Source organism: Lygodium microphyllum, chromosome 15, assembly GCF_053477565.2.
Source record: "Lygodium microphyllum isolate KBCC chromosome 15, Lygodium_microphyllum_v1.1.10, whole genome shotgun sequence".
NCBI lineage: Eukaryota > Viridiplantae > Streptophyta > Polypodiopsida > Schizaeales > Lygodiaceae > Lygodium > Lygodium microphyllum.
In genome coordinates, this window is record NC_141149.1 from 125,361,894 (window position 1) to 125,379,656 (window position 17,763).

The 17,763-nt window shown below is 40.5% G+C and overlaps 1 non-coding gene across 1 annotated transcript; it reads left to right on the forward strand.

Moving 5' to 3' along the window:
- Nucleotides 1-2,912: 2,912 nt before the first annotated feature.
- LOC148025024 (small nucleolar RNA SNORD36) lies at nt 2,913-2,980 on the forward strand. The gene has a single exon (XR_015693447.1). It is a non-coding gene; the product is annotated as a small nucleolar RNA SNORD36 (small nucleolar RNA).
- The last annotated feature ends 14,783 nt before the right edge of the window (nt 2,981-17,763 follow it).

Consider the following 17,763-nt stretch of genomic DNA (forward strand, 5'->3'; position numbering starts at 1 on the left):
AGAGATTCTCAAGCTGTTGCAGAAGCAGACAAGGGAAGTCCTTGATGTTAAGAAAGTGATAAACTCTTCAGGAGTTTCGTTTTCTATGATTACTGATCCCGTATGGAAGACGATGTGTCAGTTCCTTCAGGACACGTTCATGCCTGCCAAAACGCCATCCCACTATTTGTCCAAAGAGCTTTTCACAGCTTCCAGGATGGTGCTGAAAGGAGTTGCTATTGATTGGAGCACATACCTCCTTACTAAAATGGATCAGCATTTTGTTAAAGTCACGAGGGGTAATGTTACCAATGTTACCTACGGATCATATTTGTCTGCCTTCTTGACCTATTCAGGTTTACAGAAGACTGTACCTCCACCTCCTCCATCAGATCCAGTACCTCCTCCACCTTCAGAAGAGTCAGCACCTATTGACATTGAGGATGATGATTCTCCGCCTCCCCTGGTCATACAACGTAAACGCTTGAAGAGGGTAGCGGATAAAGCCCCTGTTGTACTTCCCTCAGTGCCTATCCCTGCTACTTCTGGCAGTGAACTCCCTGGGTATCTCACTTGCAATAACCTGTTCAGAGCACATCGAGAAGGATCTTTGGAGATCTCAGTTCCTTCCCTGAACAGTCTCGTCTCAGGAGACGCCATTCCTTTCCTCTGCAAGGATATTCAAAGTTCCATTGAGTTGTCAGTGACAGCCTGTGTTCAACAGCTGTACGCATCTTTCTATGAAGAGCTCATGCAGTCCAAAGACCAGTTGCATAAGGCAACATCTGAGTTAGCTTCTGCTAAGGATACCCTAGCAGATCTATTTAAGCAAATGGAACAGCAAACCCAACTGGTTGCCACTCAAAGCGATGAGATTTCTTCATTGAAGACCCAGTTATTCGAGGCTCAGTCACAGGTTACTAGCCTTTCAGCAGAGAAGGAGAGGATGTCCAGCGAAGCGAAAGAATTCCAAGTTCTTTTAGATGACAAGCTTTCAGCTTTACAGATGGCTAATGACACAGTGGCCAACCAAGCCTCCCAAATCCAGCAGTTGCAAGATCAGCTTGCAAAGTCCCGCTCTGTTCCTCCAAGCCCTCCTGTTCCATTAATTCCTTCTCTTTCACAACAGGATTTGGCTGCCCTACAGAGACAGGCTACTTTGTGCCCTCTATTCCAAGACAAAGTGGAAAGATTGCAGTCCAGAATGGACTTGTTATGGTCTACCTTTGAGCAGTTTCAGGAATATGTCTTACCAGACCATTCTTTCTTTGTCCACTACCACTTACAGAAGTTGGTTTTCTATATGAAGCTTTCCACAATGGATTTACCTTTTCCAGAGGATGGCTGGAGTGGAGCTTGGTCTGCTGAGTTGTTGACAGAGGTAGTCAGAATGGTCTTTGAAGATTCTGTCACGCCAGATACCATGTTGATGTCATACATGTATCTACGAGGAGATTTGTTAATTCCAGATGAGGTAGATATGGCATGGTATGTGGGGGATGTGGTCTTACAGGCTGTTCTATATGTCAATCATTTGGATTTGCACATAGCTGATTGTCAGGATAATTCGTGGCATCCCATGATTGATTCGGTGGTCCTAAATCAAAGACAAAACACAGCTCCTACCTTTGCCCAGAGTACTAACCAACTGAGGATGGATCTCTTAACCTATCTTTCCAAACATAATCCGTTTGATGCTACCTTCTTTGATGCCTATCATAGACGATCTCTCTTAGGACCTTCTGTTCCTACTCTCCTCTATTACCAACAATTGGCTCACCGCTATGCTATATATATTTCCCTTTGTCAATCTAATTCCACAATTATTTTACCCCTTCTTTTTCAACCTTCCAATTTCCCTCAAATTCCTATTTTCACTTACTGTTCCTTTATTGAGGATAGGGTATTTTCCCCTTCTCCACCCTGTCCTTCACCCCTCATAAATGTACCCTCCACATTTCCTATTTATCAGTTAACACCGTTCCTTAGTGATTCCTTACAAATTTCTGCCACTCCTTCTTTAACCTTTTCTTCATTTTATGATTTTTCCTATCCTTCCCTACATCCACTTTCCCTTATTCCACTACCCTCTCCTAACACTTCCATATCTCAACCACCTCAGTTGGTTAGTGACTGTGACGGGTTTGATAATCAGATTTCCAGAAGAAGGGGATGGAGTTCGAATGATTGCCTTACAGGACCGCATATTAATTGGCCAGTAATTCCAGGGGAATGGACAGCTTCCAGTCAAGCTTATCAAAACTATGTTCATTTTGCCCAACAATATTCACAGTCTGCAGATCCCTCAGTGAGATTAACTGCTCACTTTGCTTGGTACCTGGCGTATATGCATAGGCACTCTCATATTGATTCAAAGCCTATTCCAAAGTTGTGCATGAATGTCAATGTTAGCATTGATTCCCAACAGTTGGAGATACTGTATTTTCATGCCCTCTGTTTGCCTAGCAGATACTTGGTCCTGTTGGAAAGGATGTGCTGTCTCCAATTTTTTCAAAATCCTCCTAAAAACTTTGTAGATGAATCCTTATCTATGGATCGATTCCGACAGCATCAATCTTTTAAGAGGGATCATCTTCATTGATACCTTTCCAATGTATGGTGGAAGCTTTTAATGAAAAACTTTCTTTTTGAAGGAGTCATTCAGATGGTTGTGTTGTGTATTAGTGTTTGTGTTGTGAGTTCATGTATGTCAAACGAACGTGGTGGTTTCCTATTGGATTTTGTGTACGAGCTATGTTTTGGAGATTTGTAAAGATGGAGTCGTGGATGGAGAATTGCAGAAGATGCTGAAGAAGAAGAAAACTTTTATATCCTTTACAAATTTGTGGTGATTTTTAGTTTGATACGAGGTGTTCATGTATAAAGAGTTTTCCTTTCTTTACATTTTTATATCAGAAACAGGTTATAAGTTGGGGTCGTGGTGGATGGATTCTTTTTGAAAAGATATTGAAGATCAAAGTTGAGCTTTTCCCTGAACTTGTATTCCCTTTTTCCTGGGTCGCGAGGACGCTTCCTTATTAAGTGTGGGGATATGTTGAGTGTTGAAATGACTTGTTTTTTGGATGATTTTTGTTGTTTTTGAGAGCTGAATGATTGATTTTATGGGATGATTGATTGATTTAGAAGTGGATTGAGAGTGTTTTGGATGATATTGATTGTGTTTTGGAAGTTCATGATGTTTGTTGGTGGTTCTGTGATGTTCTGATAGGTTCTGAATGGTTCTGTATACCTTCTGTTTTGCTCTGTTTTGGTCTGTTTTGTTCTGATTGTCTTCTGTGAAGAGGGATGGAGTATTGATTGATGAAGAATGAGATCTTGTGAAAGTTTATTGAATGGTTTTTGAGATTTTGGAATGATTTGAGAGTGAGTTATGAAGTTTTGATAACCTTCTGTAACCTTCTGTAGGTCTTCTGTAGAGCTTCTGCTTCTGTTCTGCTTCTATTCTGTTCTGTATTGTAGCTGTTCTGTAGACTGTTCTGTATGCTTCTGTAAGTGTTCTGTGGAATGTATGTGTGACTTTGGAAAAGTTTTCTAGCCTTGGAAAGAGGTGAATACAAGTGCAAAAGAGCTGAAGGAAGTGGAAGAAGTAGCTGCTGAAGACTCAAGTGAAGACTAGAGTGAAGTGACAGTAGTGAGCTATGAAGAGACACTATAGTGGCTCTGGTGACCCTTCATATCAGACATACCTCTTGGGAGGGGTATCCACGACCTAAGAGTGATTATTGAGAGTGATTTTTGAGAGATTGTAGTGAGGGTATGATGTATTATTGATGGAGTGAGATAGAGAGAGTCAGAGATAGCCAATTCTACTCAAACAGAGTGATTGTATATGAGAGATTGAGAGAGAAGACTATGAAGATATTGAAGATGAATACTATGTGATGTATTTCCATTCAAAGATGGTATACTTCTTTGCTTTCTTTGTTCTATTGATGGATTTTGTGAAGATGTTGAAGAATATGGTTGATTTTATTAAAAACCGTGGGAGATTTACATGATGCTGCATGAAGATTTGTTGTGCTTGGTGTTCTTTTCTTCATTGTGACAATATGAAATATGAAAAACAAGCTTGTTGATGTTACAAGATAGATTTTCTTGCAAGAGAATTCCCTTTTCCTTGGTGTTCCTCTCGGGGCTCCACAAGTAACATCTGCATTCCTGCCACGGGATTTATTACGTGACTTTCCACGAGACTTGGACCGAGATTTCTAAGAATCTCATCCACGGCCACTACCACTGCCATGCTTTCCATATCCAACATTCCTGCCTCTAACTGTCATAGCATGAGACACACGAGAGGCATCCAAATTCTTACAGTTAACCTCTTCCTGCAGAAGAGTACTCTCAACATCAGATAATTTCAAGGTAGCAGTAGAGGCACATGATGCAATGCGGAATACATCCCATGACTCATTAAGAGTACCAAGCAAGAAAAGAAGAGTGACATCCTCTACAAAAGTGATGACTTGTGAAGTCAAGTTCTTGAGTATAGCATGGAACTGGCTCAAGTGAGCAGACATAGTCACATTCTCCTTCATGCGCAGATCCATAAGCTGCTTCAGCCAATACATTTGACTCGCTGGACTTTTCTTGTCATAGAGATTTTTTATCTTTTCCCACAACTGCCATGCACTTTGTTCTTCCTCAAAGACATTATAGTAAACATGTTCTGTGAGAGACAATACAATAGTGGACTTGCATAACTCATCAAGCTAAAGCCGTTCCTCATCTGGCATAGTTGCAGGCGGATGCCCGCTTAACCTCAAAGGTTTGATCTGCGATTTCTGCACCAACACCTACCAAATCTGGGTCTTCTAATAAGAGTAATTCGTACCATCAAGCTTAGTGATGTTGAAAATAGCATGATGGAACACTGTAGACAGTTCAAAATTGCTTGTTGTTTACTGCAAAAAATGACCAAAAAATCACCAAAATCAAGGAAAAATGGCGAAGAAAGTGGAACCAAAGCTACTCCCACCAAGTACTAGTGAAAGTACATCATTTCAGAGTGTTTTAGCATGAAAAATCCATGTTAGTCCATACATATATGCTTGCTGTAATAAATTACAGATTTCAGTAAAAGAGAGCTAACAGTGCCAAAATCAGATCCCAAGGCAATCAGATACTGCCAAGACCAAAGCCAGTATCATACGGGCATAGCATAAGCATATGACGGTCGATAAGCATGAATCCAACACCCAAGTATGTCATATAAACATCTGCCAGTGAGTAGGCCCACTTCATCGAGCTCCACTCGTGATATGCCGGGGTGACCGTTGTGCATTTATGTCACCGACTTATCAGTTGTAAATGCGGTTGGTACACTGCCCATGAATAATAGCTAGATGATAGCTTTCCTTATCTACTCTAGTTCGTGGCTCAGTTAGTATGCCACCTTAGTTAGTTGAGTTTGGTTTGAGACCCATATATAGGGTTCTTCTATTTCTTTGTACGAGAGTTCTTTTGGCTTACACAACTAAGAAGAGAAAAACTGTTTTCAGCCTCCACCTTTGTGTGTATTCCCCCATTGTGCAAGCAAGAAAGCTATAAATGAGACTCCTTCCTTCTCTCCCACAATCTTGACATGGTATCAGAACCTTATTCGTGGTAAGGAGCTCAAGAAAGCAAACCAAGTTCGCGGTGTTCTGGCAAGAGGACCAGTGTTGCTTTCATTTTCTATTTCGGGAGCAAGTCTCTGCAAGTAGCACAGCCGGAAAGTGCAAGAGTGCATTGTCTCTGATTGAGACGCCCTTCGCGGTATAGCAAGAGGGTAGTATATGCTGCAAGAAAGGCCTTTAGCCCTTGGTTGCTCTGTTTTTTTAATTTGAGGCCATTTCGGAGCCTGTTTTGGAGGCGGAAGTTTTCTGCATGCACTCAGGAAAAGGCCCTGTTTTATGCTGTGCGACCACTATTCTACAGGTCGGTGAAAAGTTACTGTAGAAATTGCATCTTATGCCTGTGCATAGAGACATTGGGAGTTAGAGAATCATCCTTGTTGCCTGTTGATGCAAAATCGTCACTAGGAAGTGACTGTGTGGTCAAACACCACTTTCATCAGTTTTGCAAATTTGCCCTTGTGAGGCTGAAGCTGTGTTCTTTGCAGTGACAGAATTTTTTGCAGTGTTCTGTAATGGCGTCTGATTCTCTTTCATAGATTGTCACTGAAAAGCTTGACAAGAACAACTTCCAAGCATGGAAGTTAAGAATGACGAATTTCCTTATGGGAAAAGGATATTGGGAATTCGTTGCAGGAAATGAAGAAGAACCAGTTCTTCCTGATGTTCCCAATCAACAGCAAATGTAGGCATTTAAAGCATGGCATGAGAGAGCCAAGAAAGTTATGTACTGGCTGTCTATCAGCATTTCAAACTCTATGATTGTGCATATTCAAGATGCAAGTACGCCAAAGGAGGCATGGGATACTTTGTCAAAAATGTATAGCACAAATACACAAGCCAAGAAAATGCAGCTCAAGCAAGAGTTGCACAATGTGCAAAGAGAAAGTATGAGCATCAATGACTACCACATGAAGGTAAAGAAGATTACAGATGCACTTGCTTGCATTGGGTTGCCAATGGAAGATGATGATTTAGTTTCTGTGACCTTGAATGGTCTAGGAAAGGATTGTGCACAGTTCTGAACATCCATTTCCATCCGTGAAAGATTTCTTGATTTTGAGGAGTTGATTGCTCTTCTAATTTCTAAGGAGCAGAGAAATGGTGGTACATCTTCTTCAGGAGGAACTTCAAAAGAAGCTGTCTTCTACTCAAATATTGGAAGAGGTAGAGGCAGAGGTAAAGGAGGCCGATCTGGAGACCATGGTAGAAATGAAAATATGCAGCAAACTCAAGAAAACCAGTCCTATGGAGGAGGATGTGGTAACTCTAGAGGCTGGGGGAGCCAAAGAGGTCGTGGTGGATGGCAAAGAGGCCAACATGTAAACAGCAATGTTGAATGCTACTACTATGGTAAAATGGGTCATATGGCTAAAGACTGCTATAAAAAGCAGAATGACATCATGAATGGAAAATTGCAACAAGAAAATTATGCATCTTCTAGTAGACAGGGTGATGACAGAAACGAGCATTTGTTTATGGTGCAGCACATGACCAATTCTGTAACAAGTGCAGAAGAAAGTAACGATGTGTGGTATGTTGACTCAGGTGCATCAAACCATATGACAGGTCATGCAGAATGGATGCAGGATGCAAGGAAAATGAAAAAACCAGGATTTGTGGAGACTGGTGATGATACTGCACATCCTATTGTGCAAATTGAAAAAATTCGTTTGTCTATGCAGGATGGGAAAAAGAAATACCTATCAGATGTATTTCATGTCCCGAATATCACCAAGAACCTAGTTTCTGTTGGTCAAATGGTTGAGTAGGGCTTGCAGGTCAGATTTAATTCTCATGGATGCTTTGTTGAGGATATGAAAAATAAAGGTCGCTTGATAGCAAAAGGAAAGAAGAAGGGCAGAATGTTTACGTTGGATGCAGACATGCCTAAATTGAGTGCAGCAATGTTTGCACATGGGACCGGTGTAGTTGCAGATATTGATATCTGGCATAAACGCATTGGTCATGTTAATGTACAGTGACTTAAATCAATGCAAGCCCAAAATATTGTTGCAGGATTGCCTAAATTCAAGGTTGCAGAAGTGCATAAGGTATGTGAAGCCTGTCAGTTTGGAAAACATGCAAGGAAACCATTTCTTAGACATGTTCAAGAGAGTAAGAAGCCATTGGAATTAATCCACTCTTGATGTGTGGACTACTAAAGCTGCATCTCTTGGAGGCTGTCATTATTTTGACACTTTTATTGATGACTATAGCAGAAAAGTTTGGGTGTATTTTATGAAAAAGAAAAGTGAAGTTTTTGGGCATTTCAAAACTCTTAAAGCTATGGTTGAAAAAGAAACAGACCTGCAAATAAAATGCCTAAGGTCAGATGGAGGGGGAGAGTACCTCTCAAATGAGTTTGCAAGGTTCTTGTAGGAGCATGGCATAAAGCAGCAATATTCATGTAGTCATACCCCACAGCAAAATGGAATTGCAGAAAGAAAAAACAGGCATATTGGAGAGGTATCTCATGCCATGCTCAATGAAAAAAACCTGCCAGATTTTTATTGAGCTGAGGCAGTTGCTACAGCAGTCTACATGATGAACAGGACTCCCACTGCAGCAATACATGGCATGATTCCAAAGGAGAGGTATACTGGTAGAAAACCAGATATTTCTCATTTGAAAAATTTTTGTTGCATTACATATGTTCATGTGCCAGATGAGTTGAGATTTAAGTTGGATCCAAAAGCTGAGAAGTGCATCTTTATTGGTTACTCTTTGCAGCAGCAAGGGTATAGATGCTATAACCCTTCTACTCGTAAGTTTACAGTGAGCAGAGATGTTTTTTATGAGATGAGTAGCTGGTATAAACCAGTAAATGTGATTGATAATGTAGATGCACAAAATGGTCGTGCTGCACAGAATTCACAGCAGCAATCACAAGATATTAGTGGACCTGGAGCGTCCTCTAGCAGTGGTTCACATTCTTCGCCATGGATAGGCAGATTGAGATCAGGAGAATCTTCTTAAAGCAATGCAAATAGTGGTATGCAGGTATCACAAAAAGGAAAAGAGAAGGTAGATCAGCCCATGTTTGATGTGAATGCAGGTCACTCTTATGTGGATGGTGAATCCAGTGGCTCAGAACAGTGCATTGATGATGAGTTGGGTATTCCTTCTATTGTTACACCTAGAGTAAGGAAGACCAAGGATGTTTTGAGAGCACCTGGGAGTGGACCTACCTTGCGCAGGTCTACCAGAGCTAGGTATCCTGTGGATAGGCTGAAATATGATGGATTTACAGCCATTCACTATGTATATATAGTCAAAGTGATACAGAAACCAGAACCCACTTCTTTTGAGCAAGCCATGGGAAAAGAAAAATGGGAGAAAGCCATGGGTGAAGAAATTGATGCCTTGGAAGCAAATGCTACATGGGAATTGGTACCTTTGCCTAAAGATAAGAATGCAATTGGTTGTAAGTGAGTTTATAAGGTGAAACACAATGCAGATGGTTCTGTGAATAGATACAAGGCAAGATTAGTAGTCAAGGGATATGCACAAATATATGGCATTGATTATGAAGAAACATTCAGTCCGGTTGCAAGGATGGCAACCGTAAGAGCAGTCATTGCTATGGCTGCATCAAAGGGATGGTCTTTACATCAGATGGATGTAAAGAATGCCTTCTTGCATGGTGATTTGCAAGAAGAGGTCTATATGGAGCAGCCACCAGGTTATGTGCATGTTGTTTATCCTGAGTTTGTTTGCAGGTTGAAGAAAGCCTTGTATGGCTTGAAGCAAGCACCTAGAGCATGGTCTGACAAGATAGGACAGTATCTTGTCACTATTGGCTTTCAAATTTCCAAGGCAGATTTCTCACTTTATATGAGAAAAACAGAGAAATGTATTATGCTACTTGTCATTTATGTTGATGATTTAATTATGACAGGTGACAGTGATGAAGATATCCTTCATGTGAAAATTCTATTGAAGCAGAAGTTTGAGATGAAGGATTTGGGAGAGCTGCATTATTTCTTGGGCATTGAGGTGATTAGATCACCAAGTGGGATACGGCTCTTGTAGAGGCAGTGGAGCCCCAAGAGGAACACCAAGAAAAATGGAATTCTCTTGCAAGAAAATCTATCTTGTAACATCAACAAGCTTGTTTATTATGTTTCATATAATCACAATGAAGAAAAGAACACCAGGCACAACAAATCTTCATGCAGCATCATGTAGATCTCCCACGGATTTGATAGAATCAACCATATTCTTCAATATCTTCACAAAATCCATCAATATAACAAAGAAAGCAAAGGAATATACCATCTTTGAATGGAAATACATCACATAGTATTCATCTTCAATATCTTCATAGTCTTCTCTCTCAATCTCTCACATACAATCACTCTGTTTCAGTAGAATTGGCTATCTCTGACTCTCTCTCTCTCTCTCTCTCTCTCTCTATCAATAATACATCATATCCTCACTACAATCTCTCAAAATCACCCTCAATAATCCTTCTTAGGTCGTGGATACCCCTCCCAAGAGGTATGTCTGATATGAAGAGTCACCAGAGCCACTACAGTGTCCTTTCATAGCTCACTACTGTCACTTCACTCTAGTCTTCACTTGAGTCTTCAACAGCTACTTCTTCCACTTCTTTCAGCTCCTTTGCACTTGTATTCACCTCTTTCCAAGGCTAGAAAACTTTCCCAAGCTACACTCTCATCCATTAGAACACATAGAGAAGCATACAGAACAGTACTAGAACAGCTACAGTACAGAACAGAACAGAACAGAAACAGAGGCTCTACAGAAGACCTACAGAAGGTTACAGAAGGTCGTCAAAACCACATAACTCATACTCAAACCATTCCAAACTCTCACAAACCATTCAATAAACTTTCACAAGATCTCAATCTTCATCAATCAATACTCCATCCCTCCTTACAGAAGACAATCAGAACAAAACAGAACAAAACAGAAGCTATACAGAATGTATACAGAACCAATCAGAACCTATCAGAACATCACAGAACCACTAATAAATATCATAGACTTTCAAAACACAATCAATATCATCCAAAACACTCTCAAACCACTTCTAAACCAATCAATCATCTCATAAAATCAACCTTTCAGCTCTCAAAAACAACAAAAATCAGCCAAAAAACAAGTCATTTCAACACTCAACATATCCCCACACTTAATAAAGAAGTGTCCTCGCAACCCAGGAAAAAGGGAATACAAGTTCAACTTTGATCTTCAATATCTTTTCAAAAAGAATCCATCCAACACAACCCCAACGTATAACATGTTTCTGATATAAAAATACAAAGAAAGGAAAACCCGTTTTACAGGAACACTTCTTATCAAACTAAAAGTCACAACAAATTTATAAAGGATATAAGAGTTTTGTTCTTCTTCATCTACATCAGCTTTAACTCTCCAACCACGACCCCATCACCACAATTCTCCAAAATGTAGCTCGCACACGAAATCCAATCCAATAGGAAACCACCACGTTCGTATTGCATAAATTAACCCACAACACAAACACTAATATAACACAACCATCTGAATGACTCCTTCAAAAAGAGAGATTTTCATTAAGAAGCGCCCACCATATATTGGAAAGGTATCAATGAAGATGATCCCTCTTAAAAGATTGATGTTGTCGGAAACGATCCATAGATAAGGATTCATCTACAAAGGTTTTGGGAGGATTTTGAAAAAACTGAAGACAGCACATCCTTTTCAACAGGACCAGGTATCTGCTAGGCAGACAAAGGGCATGAAAATACAATATATCTAGCTGCTGGGAATCAATGCTCACATTGACATTCATGCACAACTTTGGAATAGGCTTGGAATCATTATGAGAGTGCCTATGCATATACGCCAGGTACCAAGCAAAGTGAGCAGTTAATCTCACTGAAGGATCTGCAGACTGTGAATACTGCTGAGCAAAATGAACATAGTTCTGATAAGCTTGACTGGCAGCTGTCCATTCTCTTGGAATTACTGGCCAATTGATATGAGGTCCTGTAAGGGAATCATTCGAGCTCCATCCCCTTCTTCTGGAAATCTGATTATCAAACACGTCATAGTCACTAACCAACTAAGGTGGTTGAGATATAGAAGTGTTAGGTGAGGGAAGTGGAATAAGGAAAAGTGAATGAAGTGAGGGATAGGCAAAATCATAAAAGAAAGAAAAGTTTAAAGAAGGAGTGGCAGAAATTTGTAGGGAATCACTAAGGAAGGGTGTTAACTGATAAATAGGAAATGTGGAGGGTACATGAATGGATGGAGAAGGACAGGGTGGAGAAGGGGAAAATACCCTATCCTCAATAAAGGAACAGTATGTGAAAATGGGAATTTGAGGAAAAGATGAAGGTTGGAAAAGAAGGGGTAAAATAGTGGTGGAATTAGATTGACAAAGGGAAAGATACATATCATATCGGTGAGCCATTTGTTGGTAATAGAGGAGGGTAGGAACAGAAGGTCCTAAGAGAGATCGTCTATGATAAGCATCAAAGAAGGTAGCATCAAACGGATTATGTTTTGAAAGATAGGCGAAGAGATTCATCCTCAGTTGATAAGTACTCTGGGCAGAGGTAGGAGCTGTGTTTTGTCATTGATTCAAGACCACAGAATCAATCATGGGATGCCAGAATTATCATAACAAGCAGCCACTTTGGAGGAGTAACTCTGGAACATGTCAGCTATGCGCAACTCCAAATGGTTGACATATAAAACAGCTTGTAGAACCACATCCCCCACATACCATGCCATATCCACCTCATCTGGAATTAACAAGTCTCCTCGTAGATACATGTAGGACATCAACATAGTATCTGGCGTGACAGAATCTTCAAACACCATCCTTACTACCTCTGTCAGCAACTCAGCAGACCAAGCCCCACTCCATCCATCCTCTGGAAGATGTAAATCCATCGTGGAAAGCTTCATGTAGAAGACTAACTTTTGTAAGTGGTAGTGGACAAAGAAAGAATGGTCTGGTGGAACATATTCCTGAAACTGCTCAAATGTAGACCATAACAAGTCCATTCTGGATTGCAATCTTTCCACTTTATCTTGGAATAGAGTACACAAAGTAGCCTGTCTCTGAAGAGCAGCCAAGTCCTGCTGTGAAAGAGAAGGAATCAAGGGAACATTAGGGCTTGGAGGAACAGACTGTGACTTTGCCACTTGATCTTGCAACTGCTGAATATGGGAGGCTTGGGATGCCACTGTGTCATTAGCAGTCTGTAAGGCTGAAAGTTTGTCATCTAAGAGAGCTTGGAACTCCTGCGCTTCTCTCGACATCCTCTCCTTCTCCTCTGAAAGGCTAGTAACCTATGATTGAGCCTCTAGTAACTGGATCTTCAAAGAAGAGATCTCATTGCTTTGGGTGGCAACCAGTTGGGTTTGGTGTTCCATTTGCTTAAACAAATCTACTAGGGTATCCTTAGCAAAAGCTAACTCGGATGTTGCCTGATGCAACTGGTCCTTAGACTGCATGAGTTCTTCATAAAAGGACGCGTACAGTTGTTGAACACAGGCTGTCACGGACAACTCAATGGAACTCTGAATATCCTTACAGAGAAAAGAAATTGCATCTCCTGAGACAAGACTGTTCAGTGAGGGAACTGATATGTCCAATGATCCTTCTCGATGTGCTCTAAATAGGTTATTACAAGTGAGATACCCAGGAGTTCACTGCTAGAGGTAGCAGGGATGGGCACTGAAGGAAGTACTGAAGGAGCTTTATCCGCTACCCGCTTCAAGCGTTTGCGCTGTATGACCAGGGGAGGCGGAGATTCATCATCCTCTATGTCAATAGGTTCTGACTCATCTGAAGGTGGAGGAGGAGGTACCGGATCTGATGGAGGAGGTGGAGGCACAGTCTTCTGTAAACCTGAATAGGTTAAGAAGGCAGACAAATATGATCCATATGTGACATTCGTAACATTACCCCTGGTGACTTTGACAAAATGTTGATCCATTTTAGTGAGGAGGTAAGTGCTCCAATCAATAGCAACTCCTTTCAACACCATCCTGGAAGCTGTGAAAAGCTCTTTGGACAAATACTGGGATGGCGTTTTGGCAGGCATAAACCTGTCCTGGAGAAACTGACAGACCATCTTCCATACGGGATCAGTGATCATGGAAAAGAAAACTCCTGAAGAGTTGATCACCTTCTTAACATCCAGCATTTCCCTTGTCTGCTTTTGCAACAGCTTCAGAATCTCTTCATTACAGAAAAGCTGACGAGTGGTAACAAAAGGTTCACCTTTGGAGGGAAGAAACAGAGCCTTCCCTAGGCCTCGAGGTGTCAAAGTCATAGAAATGCCCTGGACTAGTCCTGTCTTATTGTTGTAGGAGGCCAGAAACTCGTCACACAACGACGGATCCTCGGGAAGCAATGGAAAGGAAGTAGCTACAAAAGCAGCGAGTCCCGCCTTCGTGAGAGGCTCAAAAGTAAGTAGGGAAGAGTAATCCCTACTAACTAATGGGACGTACTGAATAGGGGGAGGAGCGTGAGAAGGCGCCATTCAGATGGTTACACACACACCACAAACACAGACAATCAAGGAGAATGCCTGCAAAGCAACAGACAAAAAACCAAGGATAAGATAACAACCAAAACAATAAAACGTGACGCGACCAACTAACCCCAAGCAAACCACAACCTAGAAAAAATTCGACATGACCTTGAGACATATGCGACCGAAAGCTTCATGCTATGCATCAAACAAACACCCAGAACCCCGTATCAGGCAATAATAAAAAAACTACACACAGTACCCTTAACCGTAACAAAGAAGCGGAACCAAAACAATACCACATCCGACACATATCAAGACTACATCGTTGATAAACCAGTGTTGGACCATGGAAATAACTCTAATGACTGCGCATACCCATCCCACGAAACGGTTCGTTAAAAAGGGAAATTAAGTGCAGTGAGGGGGAATTAATTTAATGAAAGGTTTATTTTAATAAATTATTAAGAATGGGTGAAGTTTTATTAAGTGATAAACCTTAGCAAGAAAACGGTGGTTCCTTCTTAAAAATTTAATTACCAATTATTAGGTGAAAGCGGTACTTTAATTCGAATCCCGGACTGCGACACCCAGACGGGGTCTCTAAATGCAAGTTCATTGATTACAAATTAAGGTGATGTGGAGCGCTTTTTTGCCAGCGCGTGCTCTTGTGACGGCTGGTTCATTTTAATTAAAAATTAAAGTGCCTCTTTAGCACACGTAGCACGTGCTAAGTGAACGGCGGGTTTATTTTTATTTAAAAAAATTGTGTGTTTAGCGCAAATGCACGTGGAAACTGTGGGTGAATAAATAGGTCATTTTAACAATTAAGTTGTGATTAAGAAAAAAATGAAAATAAATAAAGCACATAAAATAAATACCTAGAAGGGTGTATATGTAATGCCTAAATACGCACGGAAGAGTCCCCCAAAAGGAGTGAATCCAGTAAAAGAAAAGTAAAGACCACGGAACTGAACAACAAAGACAACACCTTAGTGGATTTGTTGATTGTTATTATTTTTTAGTATTGTATGACGAGTTATTAGTATGCTTGGTGTTTTTGGTGTTTTTTTTTTTAAGGTGGTTAGTGTGATATTTAAGGGGTTTTTTTTAAATAAATTGTATGTGATTGTACACTTATTTTATTTGTTATTTGCAAAAGAAAGAAGAATTAAAAATGGGATGAAAGAAAAAGAAAATTTCAGCCAGTTAGAAAATATCCACAATTTAGGGTATGAAAATAAGATGGAGATTTTTAGGGTGAAGTGGTGTGTGTTGGTCGTCTCTTTTTTTTTCATGGTGTTGTGTGTTTCGTTTGTGTGTTTTTTTTTTTAAAGAGGGGTTCCATGTATGAAAATATGTTAAAGTGAAAAATGAATGAAAAAAGGTCAAGGGGGATGGGTGGAATTTTTTAGAATTTTTTAGAATTTTTTTGGGTATTGTGTACTAATTTTAAATAAATTTTTACTTTTTTTGGTAATTTTGGGATAAATTGGGAAATATTTAATTTTCAAAAATTTTGGGGGTGGAAATTTCTAGCTGAAAATTTTCCAAATATTTGCAAAAAGCGAAGGGAATTTTTAGAAATTTTTTTGAAATTTTATGCGATGGAAATTAATTAAAGCAGTTAAATCAAGAAAATCAGCTTAGTTTGGTAAGTGAGGTCAAAGTAAGTTAGCTAAGGCATGGTAGTCTGTGTAAATCATGTAAGTCAAATTAAGTCAAGTCAAGTTAATCAAATGGAACTAGGTTAGTCTTTGTTAAGTCAGATAAGTAAAGTAAAGCAAGTTAGTGGAGACTAACACAATAAAAATATATCGATCATGGGAGAAAAGGACTTCGGTCCTTATCATGCCAATCTATTCTTTGAGAATAGGTGGAAACACCCTTGAGAGCAGGGCAAAAGAAAAGGAAAAAAAAACAAACAAACAAATAAAATAAAAATAAAACTATTATGGGAGAAAAGGAAGCAATTTCCTATCATAACAAGCCTCGTTCCAAGAAAAGGTGGTATACACCCTTGGACGGGAAACTGGCTATGGAAAATGTGGTAACACCCCGCAGTCCAAGATTGCAGAATCTCTAGTTAAACTCTTGCAGAAGAAGTTTCGATCCGTCTCCCTTGGTGTGTTGAATTCTATAACCTCATTAGTGCTTCTAATTCCTACAATAGACTAAGTGTCCAACATGCAATCCAAGCACCGAACTTGTTGGCTACCTCCTTAGGTATTCCTCTACATCAACCAATCTAGGTTGACACCATCAACCAGACGAAGCTAATCCTCATCGACAAACCTAGAGCATTATGAGATTTCATCCTAATCGGATGGGAATGTGAGTATGGGTAGCCCTCTGTATCTATCAACAAAGTGTGAGATAGAGGGCGGGGTGAGTGACCAGTCCTTGCTCTTTATATCCAATAGAGAGGTGAGATGTGTGAATGGAGAGTTGCATGCATGGGATGGGCCTCTCAATGCACAAAGCATAAATTTGTTCTTGTGCACGGCACTATAAGGCTCCCTGGTCTTCCTTCTCATTTTCCTATTCACACATGGGATAGGTTTCTGCCATCACCACAGGACACATCACCTTATTTAATGCATTGCACAACAAGACTCCATGGCCTTCCTACTTGCATGTATGCCAGAGAGGATTGGAAGCACTAATGCACCATCAACTGTGCACCCTAGCATACTCTCTCTCTGAACCATCTCCCTTGTTGACTTCTAAACTAGATATGAGACTGGGTTTCCATCATTTTTCAAATCGAGTGATGTCCATGGTGGGGAGAGTGACTGTTCTTTTCATCCCATTTGAGTGAATGTGAGTTGAGTGCAATATCCTTTGCCACCATCAATGATTTCCCACAATTCCCTCAGCAACTTTGCCTCCATGGGTGCTGCTGCATGGTCCCTGCCATAGTGGGTATGTGATGTGAAGACACTTTGGTACCTCCTGCAGTTGACGGCGACACATCACATGACATTAACAGTCAACCTCAATCCTTGGTAACACGGGCCAAGTTTTTCTAACCATACACTTTTTGTTTCTCATGATGATCGGGGATAGTCTGATGTGTGGTCTTAGGTCCTTGACATTCAATTCACCTGTCCCGGTAAGGTCTTAAGGGACGCGTCCCTACGCATCTATGTTGTACACCTTCATGCATATACTACGATCTGCTCATGCATGTATGCTATGTCCTAATTATACTCTACTGGGGTCCCTTCCCCACCCACCTATCCTACTTTACCCGCTTCTTGCGGCCGTTCTTTTTCCGTTATCCTTTATCCCTCGTTTTGATGTTTTTTAATGTGCACGCATCCTCCGTTCACTAGTACTCTCATCCAATCTGGTAACCTTGTTCATCCCTTTCATTAGATACTTTTCCTTTTTGCAGCCCGTTGTTCTGAGCCACAGATCTTGAGTTATTAATCGTTGAAGAATTTTCTACCCTTTTCACGTGTTTCCATGCGAACGTGCCCTTTTTGCATTGGAACTGCAATTTGATGAGCCAACCCTACCTTCCACCTTCTCTTGGACACTTTTTCTTTTTCTTGCCTATCATTCGGATGGACGGTTTGTCCCTTGTTAAATTTTTTGTAAATTCGGGTATTTTTGTGTGCGTTTTTTACTATTTTTCC